General features: G+C 31.3%; 1 protein-coding gene across 1 annotated transcript in view; it reads right to left on the reverse strand.

The window, feature by feature from the left end:
• Positions 1–12,982, reverse strand: part of LOC117171544 (pro-resilin-like) — a 37,869-nt gene that overhangs the window by 9,130 nt on the left and 15,757 nt on the right. The window lies entirely within an intron of this gene.

Below are 12,982 nucleotides of genomic sequence, written 5' to 3' on the forward strand. Positions count from 1 at the left end.
TATTCAAAAATGACGGAAATACTATTAATTACTAATTTTGTGAATAAAATCTTTTTATATGTACGTATTTTGTTGAATAAATTGAATTCTTTCGGAAAAAATGAATTTTTTTTAGTGGCCCTAATAATTTGGGACACCGATTTTTTCGAAAAAATGCCCAAATAAATTAACGAATGGAATTGCGAGCTCTATATTTTAGGAAAAATCGTTAACTCGACTCATTTATTCACTCAAAAAATTTGGTGCAGTTTGTTCCAATAGAAAAAAAATTATCCTTAAAAAATGGGGTGGCCCTATAAATATGGGACACACTGTAGATGTTGATAAGCAGGTAATTTATAATAATAATTAGCTAACTTTTAATTTCCTCTCATTTATCGGTAAGTATTTAATAGTGTCTTAAAATAAGAATTTTACTTGTCGTAGTATATTTTCCAAATCTTATCTTAGTCAAAACCGACATGACAGTCAAACCGCCAAAACCGGGATGTAAAAAATAAGTCGTGACCGTCCGCATCGAAATTAATGCCTGTGCGTTCGAAGAAATTTCCTCTAGATTTTCTGAATTCAACAAAATGAAGTTAGTTGTTGGTTGAACTGAAAATACCTAATTGTATGTGTGGACGGTCATGCATTTTTCTATAGATCCCGGCTTTAGTTTAAATGTCGACGGCCATGACTAACCTAACATTTGGAAGTTGCATTAAGAAGTTAGAATTTTATTCTAAGTGACTAGTACGCACTGTTAAATGAAAAAACCTTGAAAATTAGGTACATATCATTCCAATTAGTTTGTTTATTAACAATTATTTAGTTGAATATCGCAGAGAGGATACACCAAACTCTCGCTTTCAGTCAAATGTCGGGAGTTGCTTTCAAATAGCCTTGGACTGATTTCGGGGGAATCGAAACATAAGCATTGATGGCCGCTTGACTCGTTGCAAATGAGAATATATATATATGATGTCACAACCGCTCTCGCCCTGCGCCCCTGATCAACTGAAGGACCCAGCAGTTCTAGGAATGCCGAGAACGGGGTGGCTGAAAGAGGGAGTTTGGTGCAATTGCTTTGTGACAGGTGTTCAGGTAGCTGACAGCGCGATTCAGCACTTCACAACCTTCAACATGAGCCAAAATTCAGTCTCAATGTGATACATTCTCCTAGAAGCCTATATGTGCAACTACGTTGATAGAAATAAATATAATCCATGAAATTTGAGCTGCAACAAATTTAGCATCAGCTTTTTTACGTGGATTACTCGAGCAACTATGCATTTAAAACGTGCCTGTAATCGTAACCGATATTTCTCGAACGAGAAGGTACTAAATGAAGATTGCACTTAATTTTATGAAACAAAAATAATTTTTTGTGACAAAAAAATCCTTTTTGTCCCAATCAAGTTATTTCTTGATATATCAAAAGCTTAAGCAAGGAAACGCCTTCGCTAACCTGAATGATAAGTTATTTTCCACGTTTCGTGATTCATCGCCATCGTCAATATAAATGAATTTTCTTACCTATGTGCACTATTTATATAAAAAAAGTAATTTGGTTTCCACAACAAACAAGATCTGTCCAAACTTACTTAAAAATATCTTAGGATTGTATTTTTATTCGGAAAATAGTTGTGGGAAAATACCTCAAAACTCACGATTACTGGGACCGTCCCGATTACTGGGACATCTACCTGAACTTCAAGGATATTTCGGTTTAAGATTAGTTGAGGTTCACCTCGTACGATTAAACAAACTTTGGTGTAAAAAGATTAGCCAATCTCGGGAAAATCGATCGAGAATTTTGAGATTAAAATATTATGGGGTTTTAAAGCCAGCTTTCGATAGCGACTAAAAAGCGAATTTTTAATTTTTTGGGAACATAAAAACTCTCTCCCAGGAAATGAGATCGCTGAATGACGATACAAAATGTTAAATACAAAAAAGTTATTCTGTTCTGAGAAAATCAAAGTTGAAAATTGTGATATTACAGTAAATATATATTTCGTAAATATATTATGTAAATAAGAAATAAATAAATACATTTATTTATTGAAGGATAATAGGTTCAAGAAATATGAATGCTAAGAGGTTGAGAGAAATGACTGCCACATTAAAATTCTAACTCAATTGTCAGTAAAATTCTAGATATTAAGAAAAAAAATATTGCACCAAAATATGATATTTTGAAGTAATCCTTTCACCACAATGTGTTTTTGATATTAATGCATTTTTGTATACAATAAATCCATTTTGGATCAAAATTATGGTCATCTAGTTCTATACGGCAATACTTCATCTATCAGTTACAAGAATCGGAGTTCAGCGCTCAAATCATTTTAGGAAGCAAAAGAGACAGTGAAATCAGGAAAATGCATAAATGATTGAACACAGTGACTTTTTTAAGGTTCCTATTTTTAAAATCATCCTAGTATGGATGCTGATCCTTTACATTCTTTGATTTATTTATTATATAATATTGTTAATTATTCTTATTTCTGGGTGGAATTTCATCACTGCATATATATATGAGATCATGATACTGCTTATACTTCATTGTATCAAGTGACGCATTTAGTTGAAATGTTATTAGATCAGACTATTTTGACCAGAGATCAGAGACTTGCTTGCGAAACGAGAAAAGCGCTTTCTTCTCGGTTCATCAACTGCAGAGAATCACCTATCACGTATCAAAAACCGGCAACGAAATGCATCTAAATCATTAATCCAATTAAGCTATGTAATAAGGGGTTTCATAGCGTAGAGGCCATTAATTTGTATCCTCCTGGATCGACCATCAGATTGCTTTTAAGCCACATAATTTAAAAGACTCTTTGTGTGGGTACCGGACGCCTCTTGAAACACTCAGTTTCATATAACTAGAATGTCGTCCAATTCGTTCTGTATCTAATTGTGGCAGGTACGCTGATGCGTTGACGCAAGAGGACACATCCTTCTCAAGGCTTAAGTAGGTCAGTGAGTCATCTTTTGATTCCTTATATCTGCCTTATGACTATGCCCTAACGCCTAATGTTTCCATAGATTTATGGCAAGTTTCATCATGCTAAAAAGTAGGTGAGCGTTAAATTACGAGAAGGATTGACATTGAGAAAAATTTTCAAGAAAAAGAGGAATTCAAGAGGAACTAACATTAAAGTGGAAGATGTAAATGAAGGATATAACTTTACTCCCATTACAGACTCGATTAATCCACGTTTTCAGTCTTCAGATGGTGCGAATGCAGAACCTAAGGTTCTTGACCAATAACGTTTTATGCCGACGAGCAAGTTTTATCACTGAATACCTTATACACCTCGTCACTCGTATCGTCGTAAAGTGGTGCAATTTAGACGTCTCTCCTCCGAAGAATGCTATTAACTTAGTTATAGCTCAACAAAGGAGCATCCTATCTTCTAAACTAAACAGTATGCTACATAAAAGAAGATATTACCAAATTTTATTTTATTTTCAAATAATTTATTCGATAATAAAGTAAGAGTAAAATGATAGATTCTGATCAAAGTTCGAATTTACTGAAGAATCTTTTATTGGAACAGTTACATAATGAAACAGCAGATTTTTTTACAAAAAATATTTTTATTTTAAATAAAAAACTATTAAAATCAATAAAAAATGCATTTCCAGCAAATCAGTTTAATCCTTAAAAAAAGAAGATTAATTTTTAACCGAACAGTTACAAAAAAAGTTAAATTTTCCATTAACAAAGGTTTTAGTTGAGTTTTGAAAATAAAGGTAATTTTCTACCAAAATATTTGAATTGTTAATTCAAAAATTTTCTACCAAAATATTTGAATTGTTAATTCAAAAAGATGGATTTTCAACAAGACAGTCTAATATGGCTGCCCGATAGGGTTATCTGTCTAGCGCCAGACCGAAAATGAAACGCCCTACCTGACAGGGCGCAGATATGGGCATCAGAAATTGGAGCCCTATCGGGCCCAGATATGGTCTCCTTAATTTTTTACTTCTATAATTAATAAAATTTCAAAAGTTTTTATAATAATATTGTTTCAATTTCTTATTTTACACAACTTTAATTTTTCAATATTCTACATCATATATCATTACACATTATATCTCATTTTCAATATTCTACATTACATTATCTGTTTGTATTGCTTTAATTTATCGATAAGAGTTTCCATATCGAAGAAGACTATTATGCTTTGACAAATAATGCTCAAATTTAAAGCTATTGCACACATACACACACAAAAATGAATTTTAATCATAAATATTTTTGAATCTTGTTAATATTCTTTTGGGATGATTTTTGTGTATTTAATCTATAATGTTACTAATCCGGAAATTCATACATTTGGTATAAGGTAATCTCTATTTTCACAATATCAACAACAAAATATAAAATTTTAAAACAGCTGGAAAACATTTTTTTATTCACATAAATAGTAAATTTGAGCAAGATGACGACGCTTTCTCAAATACATTGATGGAAATCTTCACAAGCTAAAAATGAACTGTGATGTTGATTCTAGCGAATTAAAGCTTACCTTTGCCTTCATTTCGAATATAGGAAATCTCGCAAACAATTCTTTGATTTCGAACTCGCAATCTAATTTTTCCTTTTGGCATTTAAAGTTCTATGAAAGAAAAAGAATATCACGACGATAACAGATTCATAACCCGACGTGATTCTGACCAGAGCCTCACCATCTGGCCCCTAGCGGTCACATGTGGAAAATCCGATCGGGCCCAGATCGAAACTCGGGAATAAGTTGGGCTATTTCTTCACAGGTAGGTATCGATACTACACATATCGGATCTACACATTGTGCAACTATGCACATTGCATGTAGACATTAAATTAAGGCCATGTGACGAGAGGGTCACGTGACCAAACCTGGTCTTCGATTTTTCTTTCCTAACTTACGTCTAAACGAAATGAAGTATCGCTCTGAAAGTTTGGGAAATGAAAGAGGAGGTAATAAAGTCTATGTCTCTGCTTTGTTCCGGTGGAAATTTTGCGAACAAATTTTTTTTGAAGAAAATACCAGTGGAAGTTTTCTTTCCCAACTTACGTCCACACGGAATGAGATATCGTCTTAAAAATTGGGCACGATAAATAGAAGGTATGCAAGAATTTGTCTCTGGTGCTAAATAATTAGAATAGTGAAAAAAGTTTTTTTTTTTAATTTCTATTTTGGAAAAATACCGACCGTGCTATCGTCGAACCCTGCAAGCAATTTGCAATGTTGTCAATAGGCTAGTTATGAGGTTTATATTTATCAAAGTGGGACAAAACAATAAAAATCGCTAACGAACATTATGCACCAATAATGCAAAAACTAATGTTTGCACTTGAAATGCAAATAAACATATTTGGTCTGACATACGTATCAGTCTGGTATCAGCTGTGTCAAAGCAGCACTAGCGCAGCGAGTAGACAATTTCGAACTTCTAGGGATCTGTAGGTAAAACAGATTGCATGATTACCGTCAGAGAAAGTTAAAAGCGTTAAAAGCATGGACATAGGAAACGCGGGACTAGGCATGTCATCCTAACCTGGGCGAGTGGGGTTAAATCCACGGGAGGGGGGAGAATTTCATGAGTGGGGAGAGCCGCCATCTTACGATGTGCCATTTGATTATGCGCACGAGCATTTTTGCCGACAAACTGTGCATGAAAAAATAAACATGTGGGCGCTGCCATGTTTGTTGCGGGACAGCAAAAGGTGGCGGATTTCCCCCTTTATTGCATCACCCCCGCAATGGCATGCGTAGTCCCTTGTTCCCTATGTCCATGGTTAAAAGTCAAACTTCTGTTCTTTGCAAGGCCACAAACGATCCTTTAATATTTATTAACATTTCCCGAAAATAATTTCCGCGTTATTTAAAGTTTTATTTTTCAATATGGGTGAAAAAATATTGATCTTAGGGCTGACTTGATCAGTTGTTACACTCATCACATGGCCTTAAGGTGGGCAATTCTACACATTTAATACACCACGTGAGCGTACGCACATGAAGTCCACATATTCATCTCATCACGTGAAAGTCTTCACATTGAAGTGTACACATTCAAGTCAACATACTTAATTTACCACGTGAAAAGTCTACGCATTAAAAAGTAAGTAAAAAAAGTCTACACATTAAATCCATGCAGTAATGTCAACACATAATAACTGTGCACATTAATTCTTTTAAATTGTACATTTCGTTATCTCAAGAGTCTACACGTTGAAATTGTGCACATTAAATTGTAAACGTTAAACTGTAATCATATCATATCATCATATCATATTAATATCGTCGCGGAAAATACGTGGTTTCAGAGGTTTTCCGGAGCTGCCTGTATGCTCATTTCATACTGTTTCGCTGTAGGGTTCAATTTTGACCAATGACTAGTGCCAGCGAGACGTAGCCGCCTTGGAGACGAAGTCATGACGAAATATTTTTACTCGGGATACAGGTAAATTTACTGTTAACTATAATTATTTATAGTTATATGACTGAAAATACAATCACCAAATCGCGATTGTTTGAGAATCGGACATTTACGCCAAAGCCTCACTTGACGCATCCAGCAACATGACTTGAGACAAAAGACAGATTTCTGGAAATCAACACAAGATCGCGACAGAAGTATTAACCAGAATAGTTTTAATCAGAAAAAAACCAACCAGAGTTAATTAACTAGAATTTACTAGTCATATTAACCAGAAATTCGGATTAATATAACTCGAAATTTGTTAACCAGACGTGTTTAGTAACTTTAACTAGAAGTTTTTTTGACTGTTTATAGCTTAAGCAATGTGAAAAAATGTATTTCTAATTTTTTTTCCAAAAGCGCTTTTTATAGTAGGTATTGCTTCGAAGTTGGGTCAGATTAAAGCCTTCATTATGATTGAATAAAACTAAAGATAAATTTCTACTCCATCATATGGTCCATGCGCTTAGTATTAAATAATTGACCTTAAACATGTCTGATTTTCCATAATGGCCTTTTTAAAAGATAAGTAATGTTTGAAAAATAATTTTCTTTAAATCGTTGAAAGCCTTTAAATAGGATTTAAGGTTTATATTTTCTTTAATAATATTTTCTAGTATTAACTATCAATGATCAATTTATTGTTCTTTTGGTAAAAATATTCACTTATTTTGTAAAATTTGGAAATAAAAAGTTACTACTTCCAAACTAGATAATTTAGTTCAAGATATTTAAAAATGATGAGAAATTTATACAATGATTATAATTAATAAAAACTGTTAAAATAATTGAAATTTTTGTATATCGTTTCCTTATTTTATACCAAAATTTGTACAGAATTTCTACGATATATTAGAAAAAGTGATTAAATCATAAGCTCCAAGTCTTGAAAGAAAAAGATGAAAGGAACTTAAAGGTATGGAAAGAAGCCTTTTCAATAACTTCAGGACAAAGTGTGGTACTTTTTCACATTTAATCTTGAAAAATATTGAATATGAATTAAAAGAGTTTTCCTTGGTTCACTGTCAAATTGTGTAAGACTTCACGACATTAAATTAAGAAATTAACTTCTTCTGTTAAAATTATAACAGCCTTAAATAATTAAAAAAATTGATTTAAAAATAAGCTTCGTATTAAAATCTACTAAAAGGAAACAAGCTCTCTCTAAAAAGGCGACTTTAAGTTATGATTATTATATTTATTTGACAAACGATTAATTATTTATGCTCCACGCCTTTATTTTATGGCACATTATTATCATGATCATATCATTATAATTATTATTGCATGCCTCTTTTTTGTTTGAAACGAAATTCCTCGTAAACTCTAAATAATTTTTGTTTGTGTGTCATATGCCGATTTTTATAATGTTATATACAATAAGGTGTATTTTTCTGGATTATCTTTGCGCTTTCGGCTGATAAAAAACCCCGAAAATTGTACCATAAAAGCAAATTCCCTGACTTAAAAAGAGCGTGAGATACTGGAAAAATATTTTTAAATAATGAAAATAGCATAGTTAATTAAAAAATTGCATTGAATAATTGTATTACAATAAATTTGCGAAAATATTTGTTCAATATAGAGGTGCTTTTGATAGAATTGGTAGAAAATGAATTTTTTAGTTTACTTTAAATTGGCAGTGTAAAATTTGTGTTAGTTCTTTCATAAAATGATGGAACCTCATAAAACTAACGTATCTAAAGCGAATTGAAAATAAATGACAATTGTAATCGAAAAATCATCAAAAGCGATTATTCTGTGAGCGCAGTGTAATTTGAATGTGCTATTTAGAACAGATGCTCTAAAAAGTATGCTTCATGGCACCCTTGTTAAATCCTTGATGATTTGATTTCAAGTACCGACAGCTAATTCGCTAAAACGCTCTGACCTTTTTCTGGGGAAGCCGCATGCAGGATTACAGAAAAACCTTGAAATATTTTTTATCCTAACTTCAGATAGATTCATTACAGAGTAATTCAGGCAAACGTTAAGTTCTTAAAACACATGCATAATTACAGCCCTTCGTGATTCCTGTGCGAGTTCACGATATTTTTTTCAACATTCACGGTCAAGATAACCCAACTGATTGAAACTTTGTAAATTTATAGAACATGTAGAGTATATTCAAAACTTAAATTCCACATCGAAACACTGATTGATTAATTAAATATTTCAATTTTCTAAAGAATTTTAAATGATATCTCGAGAATAGTTAATTGTGGTCAAAATGTTTGACCACAGTGACCAGTTGAAGTCAATCGGTTAGAATATTTAAATATTCTTGAACATGTCCCTTTTAAAATTGAAAAGTAAAATTTTATAACCAATCATAAAATCAATCAGTATTTATACAAAAATGTAACCAGAGCACCAATAACCAGGCAGCGGGTCTGACGAGACATTAAAAAAAAAAGGAAATCACATGAATTTTCTGATTTTTGCAAAATTTTGTCTGTGAATACAACATAATTTACCCCAAAACTATGCTCAGGATGCAAAATTACGAAAAAATAATGCAGCTACAGAGGCATAATAAAGAAATAGGATTCTACACAATTGTATGACGAAAGAAACAAGAAGCAACGTTACGAAACTTTCGTTCCGTTTCTTTTGTTGTTTTTTATATGAAATATGATTGCCCCATAATTTGGACATTATTTTTTGTAACCTCATTATACATATTTTGCTACTTTTTTGGACTGGGCTTAGTTTTTAGCCAAATTATTATACTTTTTATCGAAATAATTATCAAATATTTTAAAATTTGTAATCAGATTCGACGTACAGTATTTCCATATTGTATATATTTATTTATTGTAATAATTTTTCTCAAACTGGATCAGTTTGAAGCGATAAGTTACAAAAAATCACTAATCAACTTGGACTATATTATAACATAAATTACCGAAAAGTTTTGGGAATTTTAAAAATTGCTGGATACTTTTAATTTCATTAAATTTCAACACTTTTAACAAGTTCAAAATTGTCTAAAGGTTCAAAAATGTATTCATAACAACAGTAGAAAAAAAAGGAGAAACAATTTTCAGGCTTGCTCCATTTTCAGACTTCGAATTTTTCGAACTTTTAAAACTTTATAAATTTACCAAAATTTTTCCAAGTTTCCGTAACTATCCAACATTTTCGTAATTTACTAAATTCATATTCAAATAAAAATAAAAATATATAAAATATATAACAGCTGCGTAAAACAATTGACAGCAGTTTTATCTGCTGAGCCATTATTTGTATCGATCGGTGAAGACATTTTGTTTTTGCGCAAATCAAAACGATGCAAGAAGAGTATCTGAAGTTAATATGAATAAATTTGGGGATTTTCCTAGGATTTTCTGTAATTGGGAAAGGGGCAGAAGGGTGAGAAGGAAGAGAAGGAAGGAGATTAGAGATCTGGGAATAGGGTACAGTGTGCAGTATGCACTCTCATAAGACGCGATCTAGCCCGTCCCGCTCGCCCATGTAACGAGATGCATACAAGTACACAACTACAGATTCTTGCATAATGCGAGCATTTAGATTCTTGGAACGATTAGCCGACCGACAATAAATGTTTGTCGCGTCTAGTGTTTGTAGTGGCGACGGCTTACCCTACTTGCAGTATTGCAATTTTAGTGTTTGGGTTGTCTTGATTCTAAACATAATTTCTATCCAAATACAGAATTAAAAAATACGGAAATGAAATTATATAGAAACTAGTATTATCGAACGCGCGCTACATTGAGCGTGGCAAATATTGCAATGATTGTTAATTAATGAAACAATCCAATTTTAACTCCTTCAAATCAAAAAAGTTTTGATTGGAAAGTTATTGAGTTTGAAATGCCTAATTTGAACATTTTCATATTAGAAATAATGCAATTCTTGAATGACTGTTCCTAAAATTCTTTCATTTTTATTGCGTCAATTTCAATAATTAATATTTTGATTTTCATTTTTGAATTTGGAAAGCTACCAGAAAAATCTCTAGAAGAAACGAAGAAAACAGTTTTGCTTTGAACTGTAATTTCATGAAACTAATGAAAAGTTATATTTCATTTGCGTAAACTCAATTTAATTAATGTAAAAATTATACAATCTTTCATATTTTTTTGTTACCAGTATGCAAAATTTACAAGAATAAGAAAATTGCTATTCAAAAAGAAGATGCGAATACTAGTAATAAATACAGTGCAAAAAAATGAATAAATGTATAAGTAACATTGTTCTGAGATAAACAAATAATAAGAAGAAATCGAAGTATCAAAACTAACTTCCAGTTAAATTTTTTAATTTTTTAAAAAGTATGCAGAAATATTTCTACGGTGAAATTTCACTTTATTAAGTTAGTGGGTACCACAATTTTATATCACAGTTGCTCTCACTTCAAAAATATGATAAAAAGAGATCATTTTTGTCCGTTTATAGAAGTTCTTTTGACAAAGGTCCATTTTTCTGTTTAGCTAAGAATGAAATGAAAAGCTACGAGTCTTGAAAAATAAAAGTTCACTGATTAGATGGTACTCTACCTTTTAATTAACAAGTTAAGGTAAAATTAAAAATGATAAACAGTATCCTAATTGAAAAAATCGGTTCGCGTGTTTGATTTATGCAAAATAAAAATATTTGCCTCAGATATATAATAAATGCTTAACATTTTTTTCAGCGTTTTAGTGATTAATTGTGTGGTTATTTGGTATCTCACCAAAATTCTGCTATAAAAATTCACAAAATTTGTCTAGCTTTTTCGGAGGTAAAACTAGTTTTTGTGCTTGATTAAAATCTGTTCTTAATTCCATGCAAACTTTTCCTATCCCTATTTTATAAAGTCTAGAAACCGCAGTAGTACGTATATCGAGGCTGAAACCAAACAAATTTCAGTTTACCCTAAAAGAGATAATTGTGTTATGAACCAAATTTGGTAATAGTTAAACACAAAAATTACTCTTCTCGAAAAGGACCAGACCAATTATTTCATCCATAATCTTGAGGCCATGATTCACGTAAAATTAGGTACAGTAATTTCCAAGGTTTTGTTCCTGCAATTTCATTTAATGATATATCGACTGGAAAATTAAAGGATCAAGGGACAAAAAAGGTCTTCATTATAAAACTTTGGTCTGTTTCATGTCATTTTCATATGAAGGAGTATTATCTAGAAATATATAAGTGTTGTTCATTAAACAATATACAAATTATTTACAAAGATATCTAAAAAATATTTTTTGATTCTAAAAAAATTTGAATTAATCAAAGAAATATATTCATTGGCTTTTAGTCAATGAAAAGTTTCTTTAATTCAAAGAAGTAGCTTTTTGTTTCAATAAAAAATTTTCTTTGATCAGTTTGAAGAATTCGTTTCTCTAATTTGAAAAAAATTATCTAAATGATGAGATTTAAATTGGCCTGGAAACATGTTGGATTCTAGTGGTATAAAAAATATGGAGAAAGAATGAGAAAAAGTGTGAGCGTTTGGTTTGATCGTGTCTTTTCTTTTTCTCACTCTTTCTTTACTTGTTACATATTTGTCTCTAATGAGCTGATGACACCTTTTGCAATACAAAATCCAATTTTCTGTCCGCTTAGACTCCTTTGACAATCAAAAATCCCCTTTCTAACCTCTTAGACTCCTATGCCATGAAAAATTACATTTTTCATCCGCTGATGCTCCTTTTACAATTTATAATCTTCTTTTCTATCTCTCCATACCTAATTTAAACCTAAAATCCTCTTTCCAACCTCTTGGATTCTATTTAAAATCCAAAAACTCTCTTTTCATTTCCTCAAATTCATTTTGCAATCTGAAATCCATATTCCAAATCCCCTGATTCAATTATTTTTGTAAGAATTAATCATACGGGAATGATCTATAACACAAGAACAACTGCAACATCTTAGAAATTAATGATAATGATATTGAAATTAAAATGGTATTATTTGTCACATTTATAACTTCCAATACTCAAATACATTTTATAAGTAAATTTATATTGACCAGATTATCATTCTCAGATATTGCCTTCTTATTCAAAAAAGAAGTCAATCATCAAAGACTTTCATCATGATCATAGCAAATAGATCAACTCGATTATTCTTCTCAAAATCTTTTTTCTTTTTAACCATACTAGGGTGGTTCACAAAAATCTGGTTTTTATTGTTCGGCAGCCATATCGCAACAGTTTGTTTCTCCGGGTAAAAAAAATACTTGACTAACTTTTTCAGTTTTCTAGAAATTTGTTTAGAAGTTGCAAACAGTAAATATACTTAAAAATAAAAATTTTCGTAGTTTAGGATCATTTGAGAATATAAATATGAGCTTTAGAGAAATATGTATCTTAAGAATAAAAATTGTGGCTAATACAAAGGTAGAAACTCATTTCGTGTCCGGTTAAAAAAAAACGATTATTTGGCGCTAGTAAAAGTCATTCAAAATATAATTTATTAAGAACAGACAAATATACGAGGATAATTGTACTCCTAAACATTTTTTAGAAACATTTCCAGAAATATGAGACTTTCTCCATAA

The sequence above is a fragment of the Belonocnema kinseyi genome, chromosome 4 (genome assembly GCF_010883055.1).
Source record: "Belonocnema kinseyi isolate 2016_QV_RU_SX_M_011 chromosome 4, B_treatae_v1, whole genome shotgun sequence".
Classification (NCBI taxonomy): Eukaryota; Metazoa; Arthropoda; class Insecta; order Hymenoptera; family Cynipidae; genus Belonocnema; species Belonocnema kinseyi.